The 14,942-nt window shown below is 35.1% G+C and overlaps 1 protein-coding gene across 5 annotated transcripts in view; it reads right to left on the minus strand.

Annotated features, from left to right (window-relative positions):
- The window catches only part of LOC128995944 (sodium-dependent neutral amino acid transporter B(0)AT3), a 40,476-nt gene extending 28,665 nt beyond the window's left edge, over nt 1-11,811 (minus strand). For all 5 annotated transcript variants that reach the window (XR_008490995.1, XM_054421011.1, XM_054421010.1 and 2 more), the window contains exon 1: nt 11,760-11,811. The gene's annotated coding sequence lies outside the window, so the exon portion shown is untranslated. The remainder of the gene's footprint in view (nt 1-11,759) is intronic.
- Between the last annotated feature and the right edge of the window lie 3,131 nt (nt 11,812-14,942).

Consider the following 14,942-nt stretch of genomic DNA (forward strand, 5'->3'; position numbering starts at 1 on the left):
ATCCTTGTGGTGTCTATCCTCTGTATGATGGTGGAAATCATTATTTGCTTTAAAATGTAGATTTTTAGGAAAGGTACTTATTTGCAACCGTTGAATTACCTAATAGTTATAAAAATTATCTCCAGACTTTTTTAGGACCTTGAACAGATTGTTTAAATATTTGTGTCTTGAATTAATAATATTTCTATGCAAAGTTAGGCTACTCTACTTACTTTACTAAACAGAAGATTGCAAGAAGTATGACGGGCGGTAAGAGACGTGTCTAACATTGGGGATTACTGCATTAGCTTAATTTATAGTGTTATTCAATCTACTAAGCAACATTAACTGCCGACGGCAGAATCTATTTAGCAGCAACTCTAAATACATTATCACCCGTGTCAAACTACCCGTAACATCTGTGATGGCTTCTACATCAGTGAGAATTTCCATCAAATGATTAGCAAAAACAATATTTAGTTTTAGTTCTGTAAAAGTGTCTGGTTAAGATTACATGCACTGGTTTGCTTGAACCCCGGTTGATGTCGAGGATATCAGATGTTTTATTAAAAGTCAAAAGAGCAGGTTAGCGTGTCGAAAGTGGTAACAATTGACTGGTAATATCGAGTATTAAGAGTATTTTACCTCATTGTCGTTCAGTGATTAGTTTATAGTTTTGTGGTTGGATTCAAGTCTATCAAAAGCGATGACTGACACATAAAGTAAGTATTTTTGATTTCTTATTCTCTAATACGAGCTATGTATGTTTGTCTGTCTGTCTGTAAGATATATCTCGAAATCCAGCGGAAGGATTTTGACTAAATCTTTTTAGTCCTAAAAATGTGATTGGTGACGGCTACTACCTCAGGAAAATTCGTATTTCGCCAAGCAACTCATTTGAACATTTAAAAATTCGTTGGCTTTATAGGTTGCTAAGTAACTATGTTGGTTGAACAAAATAACAAGGAAAAGTAAACAAAAGAATAATTGTCACTTCTCACATGTGCTTATAACAAGCCATCCACAGTATACTAGCAAATTACAAAATACAGTAAATGGGGGAACACATCAGTTTTAACTATTGAGCAAATAGATTACACTGAAGATTACTCGATACAGGGCCTACAGGGGAAATAGTTCCGATCAAATACTGATTATTTTACTTAGCCCCCTTCCACCAAAACGTAATCCCTGGAGTGCTGAGGTATTCCAAGTAAATTAATTACATCTGGGGGTTTTAATTGGCATAAAACTATTACCGTATGCTAAATCCCAATGAAAAAAACTGAATGCAAAACAAAAAGATTATCTTAAAATAATATTACGTTGGCCCTAAAATATTAGGTTATACAAACCCTGTTTTAAAATATTTTCGAATACGTTATCCTGAAGTAGGTAACTAACTAACATACTGTCTAATTATTTTTACTATCTGATTTATTATTTTCAATTTAGATATTCATTAACCACAAATACGACTTAGGCACATCCAAATGCAAAAGTAATTATTCCACCCGATTATTTCTTTCTCGATTCAACATCTTCGCACGATCAAATACTCAGTGTCTTTAGTTTGAATAAAAAAAATAACACAATTTCAACGATTATTTCTACATGCGATTAAAGTTGATCAAATACTAATTCCTCCGATTTTGATTGTACACATATTTCACACTTTGGCTAACTATCAAGCTGATGAATACGTTTAACAATTATTCCAAATAATATGAAACTGTGCGTGGGATGCAAATTTATTACTCTAGGACCTGAGCAGACGAGGGAGGTTTGGAAAGAAAGGGAGGGAATGTAGGCGTTGTGTTGTCACTCCATTGAACATGTAAAGCAAACATGTTTGCCCTAATAGGGAAACAATCCCGCTGGTAGCCCGTGTAACTGAACAGTTTTACAAATTGTACTCTCTATCGGACTTTGTATATGTATCTAATAATAATCATCGTGGAATTGTTTGGTTAATTAAAGACCTGAAGGAATTTTATTGTCTGTGATATGTTAAACATCAAAGCAATCCGTAAAAGCTTGTTAACATATTATATTAAATTTTATTTTGTATTGGATTGTTATATGTTATGTTGTTGTTTGTGTAAAACATTTGAGTAATGCTTTTTTTTGAGTCCATAAGAGTATTTTATTACGGCGTTTGATCAAATATATAGTTCCATTATCTTTCTCGCACAGAAGTACCTATCAGCAGTTTATTCAAATTTAAAACTAATCTACACATTCAAAAGGTTTAAACCAATTTAAAAAATATTAATAGTGTTGGATGTTGCAAAACTAATAAAAAATGTATGACGTTATGCAAGGTAGAAAATAGCTGTGTTACATCAAAATAAACCTATTATTGTATTAGGGACTTTGACGAGATTATTTATACAACTTTATTATAAACAAACTGATAGATGTGACGTAGGTAGTGAGAGAGCAACTAACTGGGCCAGATGCTGAGCAATCGATACTGGAGGCAGGACAATATAGCCCCAACCTACAACACATCTGTACATACAGTGTAGGCTGTGCTGTACGTAGTTTAATATATACATCACACCAGTATCTTGGACCTGTAGATGTGACGTAGGTAGTGAGAGAGCAACTAACTGGGCCAGATGCTGAGCAATCGATACTGGAGGCAGGACAATATAGCCCCAACCTACAACACATCTGTACATACAGTGTAGGCTGTGCTGTACGTAGTTTAATATATACATCACACCAGTATCTTGGACCTGTAGATGTGACGTAGGTAGTGAGAGAGCAACTAACTGGGCCAGATGCTGAGCAATCGATACTGGAGGCAGGACAATATAGCCCCAACCTACAACACATCTGTACATACAGTGTAGGCTGTGCTGTACGTAGTTTAATATATACATCACACCAGTATCTTGGACCTGTAGATGTGACGTAGGTAGTGAGAGAGCAACTAACTGGGCCAGATGCTGAGCAATCGATACTGGAGGCAGGACAATATAGCCCCAACCTACAACACATCTGTACATACAGTGTAGGCTGTGCTGTACGTAGTTTAATATATACATCACACCAGTATCTTGGACCTGTAGATGTGACGTAGGTAGTGAGAGAGCAACTAACTGGGCCAGATGATGCTGAGCAATCGATACTGGAGGCAGGACAATATAGCCTCAACCTACAACACATCTGTACATACAGTGTAGGCTGTGCTGTACGTAGTTTAATATATACATCACACCAGTATCTTGGACCTGTAGATGTGACGTAGGTAGTGAGAGAGCAACTAACTGGGCCAGATGCTGAGCAATCGATACTGGAGGCAGGACAATATAGCCTCAACCTACAACACATCTGTACATACAGTGTAGGCTGTGCTGTACGTAGTTTAATATATACATCACACCAGTATCTTGGACCTGTAGATGTGACGTAGGTAGTGAGAGAGCAACTAACTGGGCCAGATGATGCTGAGCAATCGATACTGGAGGCAGGACAATATAGCCTCAACCTCCAACACATCTGTACATACAGTGTAGGCTGTGCTGTACGTAGTTTAATATATACATCACACCAGTATCTTGGACCTGTAGATGTGACGTAGGTAGTGAGAGAGCAACTAACTGGGCCAGATGATGCTGAGCAATCGATACTGGAGGCAGGACAATATAGCCTCAGCCTACAACACATCTGTACATACAGTGTAGGCTGTGCTGTACGTAGTTTAATATATACATCACATTAGTATCTTGGACCTGTAAGTGTGACGTTGGTAGTGAGAGAGCAACTAACTGGGCCAGATGATGCTGAGCAATCGATACTGGAGGCAGGACAATATAACCTCAACTTACAACACATCTGCGTACATACAGTGTAGGGCTGTGCTGTATATAGTTTAATATATACATCACACCAGTATCTTGGACCTGTATGTGTGACGTATGTAGAGAGAGAGCAACTAACTGGGCCAGATGATGCTGAGCAATCGATACTGGAGGCAGGACAATATAGCCTCAACCTACAATACATCTGCGTACATACAGTGTAGGCTGTGCTGTACGTAGTTTAATATATACATCACACCAGTATCTTGGACCTGTATGTGTGACGTAGGTAGTGAGAGAGCAACTAACTGGGCCAGATGATGCTGAGCAATCGATATATACTGGAGGCAGGACAATATAGCATCAACCAACCTACAACACATCTGGTTTGGTCTGTGTTGTAAGTTTCATGCAACGTTTTAGTAATCAATTAATACAAATATGTACGGCTACATAGTTAATATAACCTTTGAACTGTAAGATTCCCTTGCAAATGCAGATTTTCAATAGTCAATTTATGAGTTTTTTTTGTAAGAGTTTCAATTATAAAATTAGTGCACCGCCATGAATGGTGATAACCTTTAGTTTTTTCCTCATTTCCAGTATTTACTTCATTCTTAAACTACCGAACTACGAGTCGGCTAGTAGTATCGTCATTTACCAGTAGGCCTAATCACTGTCATTATTCGCTCCAGATGCACTGGACTGACTCTACTCCTACGTCTCTCGCTCATTTAGAATTCTCTCAGAATCCAACAGCTGCTTTTGAATCACACATTTCAATTCCAAAGTTTCTCTTTGTGTTGCCTTTTCATTTGCAGGACGAATAAAGGGGGAAAACATATTTCAGGATCCATAATCATTCATGTAAGACTCGTGGTTCTGTGAATAAAGACAGTTTTTTTAACAACACGGGAAACTAAAATCCTGGGTAATACCGGCAAATTTAGATACAAACTTTGCTTTTTGGTAATATTTAATCGACTTTATCGAAATATTTCATTTAAAATTTGACATATCAACAAGTGGGGTGTAAATATGGGTTTAATTTTAATTAATTTCGGAGTTAGCCAATTCCGAAACCGAACAAGTTAGCGAGTTCCTCTCATCGACCAAATTTGAAGATAGGGCGTTTAACATGGGGTTAGCGAGTTCCAGAGTTAGCCAATTCCGCGGACCCTAAGCTAACGATAAAATTGAGGGAGAAGTATTTCTTTGATACCTAACTTAAATTGGCCAATGTGGACTCGACGAATGCTCACGTTGAAAGGGTCAATGAAAATTGTCTGTAAGACGTTTCCAAATCAATTAGTTCCTTCAGCTGCAGGCGATGTATCGTTCAATACATTAAAACAAAATAACTCTCTTGATTAAAACTTAGCGTAATCAATTTATGAGCTGTGATCCTCATGGAACAGGTTAAACAATGTGGAATGTTTCTGTCTGGTGTATAATGAGTGCGTTTTGGGGTTTATTAGATTTTTTTTCTTAAACCTTTAATATATTATTCACCATGTAAAACTATCTATTTACAAACCATTGTTTGTTATCTTGAAATAAACGTGATGTACCGGTATCCAAGCGAACAATGCAAAGTCCATTCTAAAATACGATGAAGGCATTCATTCTACATATATCATATAACACATGCGTTAAAATAGGCTACGAGTATCAAAATAGGATGAGAGATTTATTTGAAATATCTTAAGTCAATAAAAGTACTGACCGATGAGTTTTAAATATAGCTTTTTAAATATAACAATTTGCACAAATTTGGAGATGAATGAGTGAGTTTTCGAATTAGGGTTTGTTTTTAAGTTGAACTTCTGTAATAAGTTAAATTTTGAATCAGTAAAAAACATTTTTTAATAAATAAAAGTAAATATTAAAGTATATAACTAAGATAGGTCATTGGTGGAGCTCCTTCAAACCTTTAAACAAACACTGACGATATGAGGACACATCCGGTAAAACTGTTTGCATAATTTATTCCTTTTAAAGTCATAGCATCAGCTTAATCTTCATTGCCTTCTTCACTGTTCGATCTTTATTTTTAGAATTGTTAATTTAAATCAATAATGAGTTCCTTTCTAAATATCTTCAGAGCTCCTTAAAGCACCACACAATCCTCCTTAGCACTGTTTAAACAGTTTTTAGAACTTTTAAACATGTCTTGCATGTACCGGGTTCAAATATTGCCGATCATCAATAGTTTTAGCCATGTGACAACCACGTAGCCTACCTTATTCGAAATTTTCCTTGGACTTAGGCTATTGACCTTGAAATTGTCCGACTCTCTACAGACTGAACCACTCATCAACATCAAGTATAGTAAAAATAAATAGTGTATTGCAAAAATCCTTCCACTAAAATCCACACAAAAATGATAACTCATGAGCAAAAAGCTCTCCTACTGACGTGGCCCAAAGCAACGTGAAAGAAATTCTCTACGCCAGTATAAGTCTGAAATACAATATTTGTTCATGATGCCTTTTCCCTAACCTCTAAACATGCAGATGGCACATGATAAAAATAGCACCTAGCAGCTTTAAACTACCACGCTAAATTCGTAAGTTTTACCAAAACTTAGTTCTCCGACTTCTTAATTTCCTTGGGAAAATAAACCTATTTTCTGACGAAACTTAATTCTCTTTCTTCAAGCTTCTGAATTGATTCTACACTATCATTCGACTCACGTTGCTAGTCTCAGCCCAGAGTTTAGTGTATTGGTTTTAAAAAAGTTTCTAATACTGTATTACTCATTTGTTAGTTCGATGCTTTGAGAAAATGTATTACCATTGACTATTTTTCTGAGAAAAGTGGCTAACTGTACTCTTTCGTGTAACATTGATGAAGGATAATAGTAAATAGAAGTTTCATTAGTGAAAGAAGATTGTATTACGGCACTTATGTAATGCCGGCCTTATGTAACTTGAAGGCTTGTCATAATTTTTTTTTAATTTACAATTTTAATATTAACATTTGCTATCAAAACTTGCTTGTAATAGTAATAAAAGACACAATTTTCACCATGTGCGTGAATATTTCTAATCTAAAACGAAATAGCCGAAATTTGTCGCAAAATGATTGTTTTGCGGATTTACATTAACGAATTATATAAATACCGGTCCCTATATTAATTTTAATTAAAAAATCGAACCGGTATAATCAAGAAGGGAAGCATGATTCTGATATAATCTCAGACATTTGATAAACACGAAAACCTCATCTAATGTGTGTCGGAGTTCCCTTATCATTCCATTCAAAAACTCAATCTTGGAATTGAGCATGTTTCCAGCGAATGATATGAGACGGAATCAAATTGAAAGCCTTTCCAACGTCCCACAATCCTCGGGGATATAGTCTAGACCCACTATTTATATATCCTTACTCAACTACTCAAATGATATAAAACGCTAGTAGCTTAACCGCACCCAAGTATTCGTTCTTAAGGCCCGTTTTGCCAGAAGCGTCTCGTGCGTCTGACGCTCAGCGTCTATCGCTGCCCACTGCTTTGCATTGTTTTAAGGCTAGTACTCACTAGGACACCCGGTCGCTTATCAACCGGCGACCTGGTTGACGAGCGACTAAGTTGATGATTGAACGTTTTATTGCTGGGTGGTACACACTAGGATACCTAGCACTTTCAACCGTAGAGATTTCAAGCTGGAAATCAATCAAAATTTGGTGGGGATAGACAATTTGTTTTGTTCTGGTTCACGCTTAAGCCTGTCAAAGTGTGAACCTAAATGACAACACCATGCCCCCGACGAAGAGGGAATAGCTGCCGAAGTTTTGATTATATTTCAAACTTATGAAGTAGAGAAGAAGAAAGAAATTGTTTAGAAGATTTTGGGTTAAAGGGTGGCCTTAACGTAGAAATAGTTACAGCCACATCGGCCCTCCTACGAGCTTTTCGACTTAAAAATCCTCAGGATTTTAAGAACTATTTACATATTTCAGATGACAGTTTCCGTCATACTAAGCAACCAGTGACACCCGTGACACCTCACATAGAAAAAAGGACGTCAGATTGAGATTTTAGCATGGTTTTGTTTCGTCAGTTCATTTTTCGTTGTACTGCGCATGCGCTAGCCGTCTTTAGTTGATCAACTTGGTCGCTGAAGCGTACACACTCTAGTTTTTTTGAGAAATCTGATTGCCCGGCGATAAAATGGTTGATCGGAAACCCCCAGGTTTTCGATACATGTCCGAAAACCAAAAAGTTGCCTGGCAACCTACAAATCGCCCTCAACCAAATTGACAGACACGTACACACACGGCGATATTTGTGCAATTTGGTCGCTCGTCAACCAGATCGCCGGTTGATAAGCGACCGGGTGTCCTAGTGAGTACTAGCCTTTAGGTTAAGTCTATTTTGCCAGAAGCGTCTATCGCTACAGCCGCCAGCGTCTGTGAGACGCAAGCGTCTGACGCGGACCACTGCTCCTGGAGCAGACGGAGACGCAGTCGCTAGCGATTATTACTGGAATAAGCACGTGTTTAGTTGTTGACATAAGGCTTAACTTTTGTTTCCTTAAATAAGTTGTGTTTTCAAGTTTAGTGACATGTCAAATGTGTGGATTCAAAGTGGGGATTCAATAGTGAAGAAGATGAAAAACCGATTGAAGCCATTTCAGCACACGACTGTTAAGTCAATTGTTAATTGATTTTCAATTAACAATTTAAAATATCCCTCTTCAGGCCTCTTTAAAAACATAGTACGCACTTCTTCCCTAGGTTTGCACAACATTTCTAATATCTCATCATCGTCTAATTCCTCAGCTAACCAATACTTTTTACTATTTGCTTTTTACAGGTCATTTTCAGAAACACTCCTTTTGCCACCAAAGTAAACCACTTACTGATCAAATAATCGCAAGGAACAAACGCTTCTGGCAAAATAGGCCCGAGCGATAGACGCTGAGCGATTATCGCTCTAGCGATCATCGCTGAGCGTCGGACGCACCAGACGCTTCTGGCAAAACGGGCCTTTATGTGTAAACAATATTTACTCCTTTTGAGTAATTTCTTAGTAATTTTAAGATACATTTCTTGGCTGGGCATTTTTTTAAATTGTTAAACCAATTTTAGAAACATTTTACTAAATGCAACAATTGTATTTGCAGACTATTGAGTGCTTGGAAATATTACCGATTACCCTTTTGGAAATATTAGACTAGAAGTTGTTAAACAAATTTAGGGTAATAGTTTAGTAACATTTACAGCAAGCCTTTTTGAACTATGCTCTCTGATAAGATATCCCAATCAATGAGTGCAAAATTGTAAAATTATCTTTAAATGTTTCTGTGATACCAAAATGATAAGGGATTAAGATTTTACAATAAGATGGGTATAATTGCACAATCCAAAGTTGATGATTATAGTCTGTTAAAGATGGTTATTAAACTTGATAAACAAATTCGGAACAAAAGAGATCCTTGGATCTAAAAATGCATAATTATTTAGTGATTCATAATATTCGTACATATCGTATATTTCATTGCCATACCATTATGTTTGGTATCCTTACTTAGTTCAAAGAATGCAAGAAAGGAAGTTTTTAGCACATTGCCCAGTGTCATCTCGATAACTGACGATGTATTGCCCTTCAACACGTGACAAGTCCTCAACAATACATGTTTTATCCTGTTATCGACTGCCAATCATCTTGTAGCCATGCAATATTTCCATACTAAACGGTTACACTTTCACTAAACAAGCTACCGCCTTACCAAAATCAATACTCGTGCAACAAACAAATCAATAATGCTACAATGTATTAAAAATCAACTTTCCTTGTGTTTGAATTAAGCTATGTATTTTTGTGTATATTAGATAATGATTTCCAATATACGGGGTGAAACGATGTTAGTGTTCAAATATTTGTGTCAACCTACTAAGTATTGGGGACAAAATGGCACAAATTTAGGTTTCCATACTCTCACAGATAGGGAATAACAAACAAATTATTTTTTTTATATATTTGTATTTGCTTATATAAAATGTCCATAACTGCACTAAACATTGATTTTATTTCAATCTAATTGTCATTTTCAGAATCCTCGTTAGATTTTCAATAGTAATTAAAGTAACCACATTTTACCCTCAAATAATGAAAAATGTGCCATCTCCATCAACGCCCATTATGCATGCCGGATATTAAACTATTAAAGCTTGAATCATACTTTACATGATGAGAGAGAGGTCTACTTGCAATATTCAAAATGTCATTACAATACTTAATATTGTGAGCATACAAAAGAAGGTCACTTATTGTACCAGAAGGTCAAAAATAATCATTATTTCCACAATACTGCTAGATTTGTAGAGAGTTTACATTCAATCAAATATTCTTAAGCACCTGTATCATCTTTGAAGATTATACCACATAACACATAGACGTATATAAAGTAAACTTGTCCAAAATACATTAAGGAATCACGTATCCTCAAGACTGGAAGGGAAACGGCTTAAGACTCCTTAACCAAAACAAAAACGGGTTAAGATTAAAAAGATGTCAACGCCCTAGTTAAAGCCCTTAACCAGTTTAACACCGAGACAGCAAACTCCAATTACCTTGATTAGTGTGCAGTTCACCGGAAATGATAATTTTGCTCAAACCTCGTCAGCGAAGTGGGTTTTCCCGCTGCTCAAAGTAATCTGCGGGGTTATTGGGTTTTAAAAATTAAATAGCCGTCATAACAGGGGTGAAAACCATCTTATTTTAACACCTTGCGTGGAAACGACTAACTTTGGGAAAGGGGTTAACCGTGGTCTTTGTCAAATTGATTTGAAAGGTACTAGAATTAAGAGCATTCAAACAATCTAGTTGTTTGAGTTTATCCATGTAGCAATCTTGGAAATTACGCTATATTGCTTTTCCATTTCGCAAATTAGTTTGAAATCGATTAATGGTTTTCTGTGTTGTTTCCTCGTATGAATAATTAAACTCGCTATAGTTCACTCTGCAAATAGTTAGCTGTACAAACAAATGAAATCTCACTCTTTGGAAACCACCTTTATCAAACAAAGGTGAAAATGACTTTGATTGACGAAGATTACTTTAACATGTAATTAAATTAGTATTTCTTTATTTGCTTTTAACATTGAAAACATGCATTGCAATAGTCAATGTTAATAAGTAACTTATTTTACAAAGCAAACCATGCAAAAATACAGATTTGTGTACAAAAACCTACATGTGAAACATTCTGATTTTGTAACGCAGGTTACAAGAAACAATTAAGGTTTAGCGGTTTATTAAGCGATGTAAATAAGATGGCTATTCGTCACCGACGTCCAATGTATAGATGAATTGCCACCGAACATTTTTCATACTACTAAACAATTACTTTCATAGTGTATATTTTACCAAATTGTGATAACTATTTTTGTTTGAAAAGTTTTTAACCAAACCCCTTTTTTCACATAGGCTACATTTAAAAGGATATTTATTACGTAAATGTGTATTGCTTCCAATCTCTACCTCTCTTTATGTTCAAGCAAACCATTAATATTAGAAATATAGATAGATTTCTAATGGTTGATATTTTTCTAAGTTTACTGTAAAATGTTTTACTATTTTTTTTTAAACCCACTTTCAATCCAAAATACGTGCGAATTGTGATTATGAAAAATCAAAGATTAAAAAAAAAAACTATTGAACATTTTTTAATAAAACCCTTCTACTTATTATAGTTTGTGACAACTAAAAAGCCAAATTGATTATTATATTGTACCGAATGACCAAACGCAAAAATATATATAGTATCTATACATCATTGTGAACCATTAAAACATATTTTTTAACACTTAAGCACATTATGTAATTATAGGTTATCAAAATTATTGCGCAATATAAGTTAATATTTTATATTTCCTTATTACTGTGTTATATTCAAACAAAGTACATAGTTAATTATCATTTTTAATAAGCTAATTAAGAAGAAGAAAACTGTATATTACCTGTGGGTGGAAACGACGTACTTCACATACACCAACCCGGGCCTAAACCTACTGCTGACTGAACACTGAAACAAGGGGGGTACAAACCCCCCCCCCCCACTAACTGACCCCTCCAATAACGCCCCCTAGCCCCCTGACCCACTCCTCCTAAACTTCCCATGTCACTGTTGTTTTATGAAACTCACTGAAATATTTCTCATCCAGTGCCCACTTTGTATGTTTTTGGCTTCAGCCTTTTTATAGATAATACATTGTTTGGTTTGTGTTTGCAAATAACCGCAAAGTGTTGTTAAATAGAATTCACACTACCGCTGAGTTTGTATTGCGCTAAATTCATCCACAGATTAATTGTTTTTGTCATTGCAATTTAGCATCAACAAGGTTTAAAAACGTACTGCACTCCCTTTGCAAAACTATAGAGAATAGGTTTTAGCGTGGGTGTCATCTAGGTATTTTTAATGAGGCTGGAGTTAAAATATTTACAATCACCTGATTCGTAAGCGTGAATTTAAAATTAGTTCATAGATTATTTCCGAATAATTGGGGGACAACAAAGATTAATTCTAAAGTGGGAAAACTACTTAAAGTTTCATTTTTCTTGTTTACTTTCTAGGCCTGAATTCAATTGATTGTATGCATTAGTAACTGTCTCCACAAAGTGAATAGTTTTGTTTTGAATACGATCATTTTAAATTTTCAAATTATGGAATTTGCATTTTTTCCGATATTACTCTATTCTATTGGATTTTAGACCGCTTTGTTTAGATGTTTCATTTGAAGGCGGAAATGAAGAAAATATGAAGAATATGCCAGTAACTCCAAAACGCTGTACAACATTTTAATCGACATCAAAACAATCCAACAGACACATTTTTTTCAAATTTCATCTTCATTAACACTTTTTAGTATATCAGTACAGACAGAGTTAGTTAACCCTTGTGTAAGGTTAGTCGCTGGCACTAGGTCAACGCCGCTAGGGGCTTGGGGTATGTCTGATTGATACAGTAACCATTATTTTGATTTCATTGTACGAGAAGTAATAGCAGTCTTCGGGGCGAACCTTTTGGTTTTCGCTGGAAATTCAAGTAGAAATATGTAGACAAATAGTAAAGTGGACGAATATCCAATCCGCTGCATGCATTAGTTAGGGACTCGTCAAACCAGATTAAATAATCAACAAACAGAGACGTTCCCCATAAGCTTGTCAAAAACCCTTATAATGGGGTAATCGGCAGGAGTATTACTCCATGGTATTCTATGGATAAACTCGCAAAAAATTGCAATTCATTTTGAGTACCTCTATGAATTAGCGCTATTATATAGTAATCAAATTGTATTTAAGTGTTTGCCAACTGTATTTTCGTGACACGTTGTTTGCTGATACAATCTTGTGACACACCCTGTTATTAAACTGTCACCTTTAACACACAAAATCAATTAACTCGTTCAAATTTAAATTTTAATTAATACTGCTGCCAGTACCTAGTTATACTAAGACTAAAAATTTACTTTAATTTTTTTAAATAATTTATATAAATTACATAATTAAAACGATCAAATGGTTTACATATTTAAAAATATTCTTTGCTTGTAGCTTGTAAATATAAAGCAATTTTGTACAATTAATAGCAAGTATCATTTTGAATTTTTTCCATACTCTTTGGTTTGCTTAAAATATCATACAAAAATCCATGGTTTTTTGGTGGATAGTTAAACTAGTTTAAAAATTACTTCTCCTATAGCCTATACTCTTATGTTATGCCAATGTTTGCTTGCACAAAGATCTTGAAAACGGCTTCGACGATTTCCTTCAAATGTTGTAGATAATTTATTTATTTGATTTATGCCTAAGAACGCGTTTCATGCAGTTAAAAGTGCCAATAAAAATCTAATTATGTAAAAAATTAAAGATTTTTAACATTGAGCCTTACTGGGTACTTTTTGGCATTGGAATCTATTTATCTATCTATATTAATTATAAATTCTAAAGCGGTTATTTTTTTTAATAAAAATTGTGAGAGTTGACAGTGAGTTTGACAACTCACGGGATGATGGGGGGGGTGGGCTCAAATTAAAGGTCTTGGTCCCAGGGGTCGGGAAAATTAGCAGATTATGTCCAAATCTACCAGAAAATGAGAAATAACGAAAAATATATTCCATTTAAAACGCATTGGGATGGAAAAACGTCTGTAGGACGTAAACTTAGGTGCAGCCCAAATAATGTCTAGATGAATTCTGCTTTTACTAATATTGATCTAAAAAATTGATTAACTTACACTTTTCAGAGCTGCTGTGTGACAGAGCATTTGATTCTTTGTTTGTTTTAATATAAGAATACTCTGTTTTACATTTGAGCTTTTTAGGGACTTTTGTCCCTTCATGCTTCATGCCACTAGTAACAACTAAAATCGTAAACATCAACAAAAGAATGGTAAACAAGATAGATAAATATAACAGCTGATTATAAACAACCCTAAACCAAAGAAGTTTTTTTTAATTTATGACTAGAGGCACGACCGCCTTTTTGTTAAAGGCGGCCGTGCTAGAGGACAGTGAGATTGAGATGCTATCCTTAGTATCAAAGGGAGTATGTTTTATCTATGGTTTTATCTATGGTTTTATGTTTTATTTATAAGTAGCACGTAATAGCACAGACAATAGACCATTATGGTCTTTTGGTCTAGTCTGAGGTAACAGTAAACCAGCGATGCCGGGCAACGGTCCTCCTGATACCACTGTAACATGGCTAATTTATTAGAAAACATATAGTTATTTAAGGATTACTTAAACATGTCAAGTGTGCTCTTGATAAGTGCTAGTAGGCCTACTACTATTATTTATATTAGTTTACTAAATACAAAATTGTTTGAATTTTCAACCCAATGCAACCATCTGTTTATAAACTATCGATGCTGCTTGTCCTCTCTGTTGTAAAAACAACTGAGTTTATCACCCTGTTAAGATTTAAAAAAACACATACTGACACACTTCTTTATAGTGTAAAAGTACTGTATTAACATATCCAAGTAAATCAGACAGGGTACCCACTTTTGTTACATATAAAAATGTTTTCCTCATTACAAAAGTTCTCTACAATGTTTTAATGTTTATCAAACTGGGTTTCACAGCTGACTTCAGTTTACATATATTATTTTGTTTACAAAATTATTGTTGCAGAAACTA

Source organism: Macrosteles quadrilineatus, unplaced genomic scaffold, assembly GCF_028750875.1.
Source record: "Macrosteles quadrilineatus isolate MER2022 unplaced genomic scaffold, UCM_ALF_1.0 Scaffold_5__1_contigs__length_97177068, whole genome shotgun sequence".
Lineage (NCBI taxonomy): Eukaryota > Metazoa > Arthropoda > Insecta > Hemiptera > Cicadellidae > Macrosteles > Macrosteles quadrilineatus.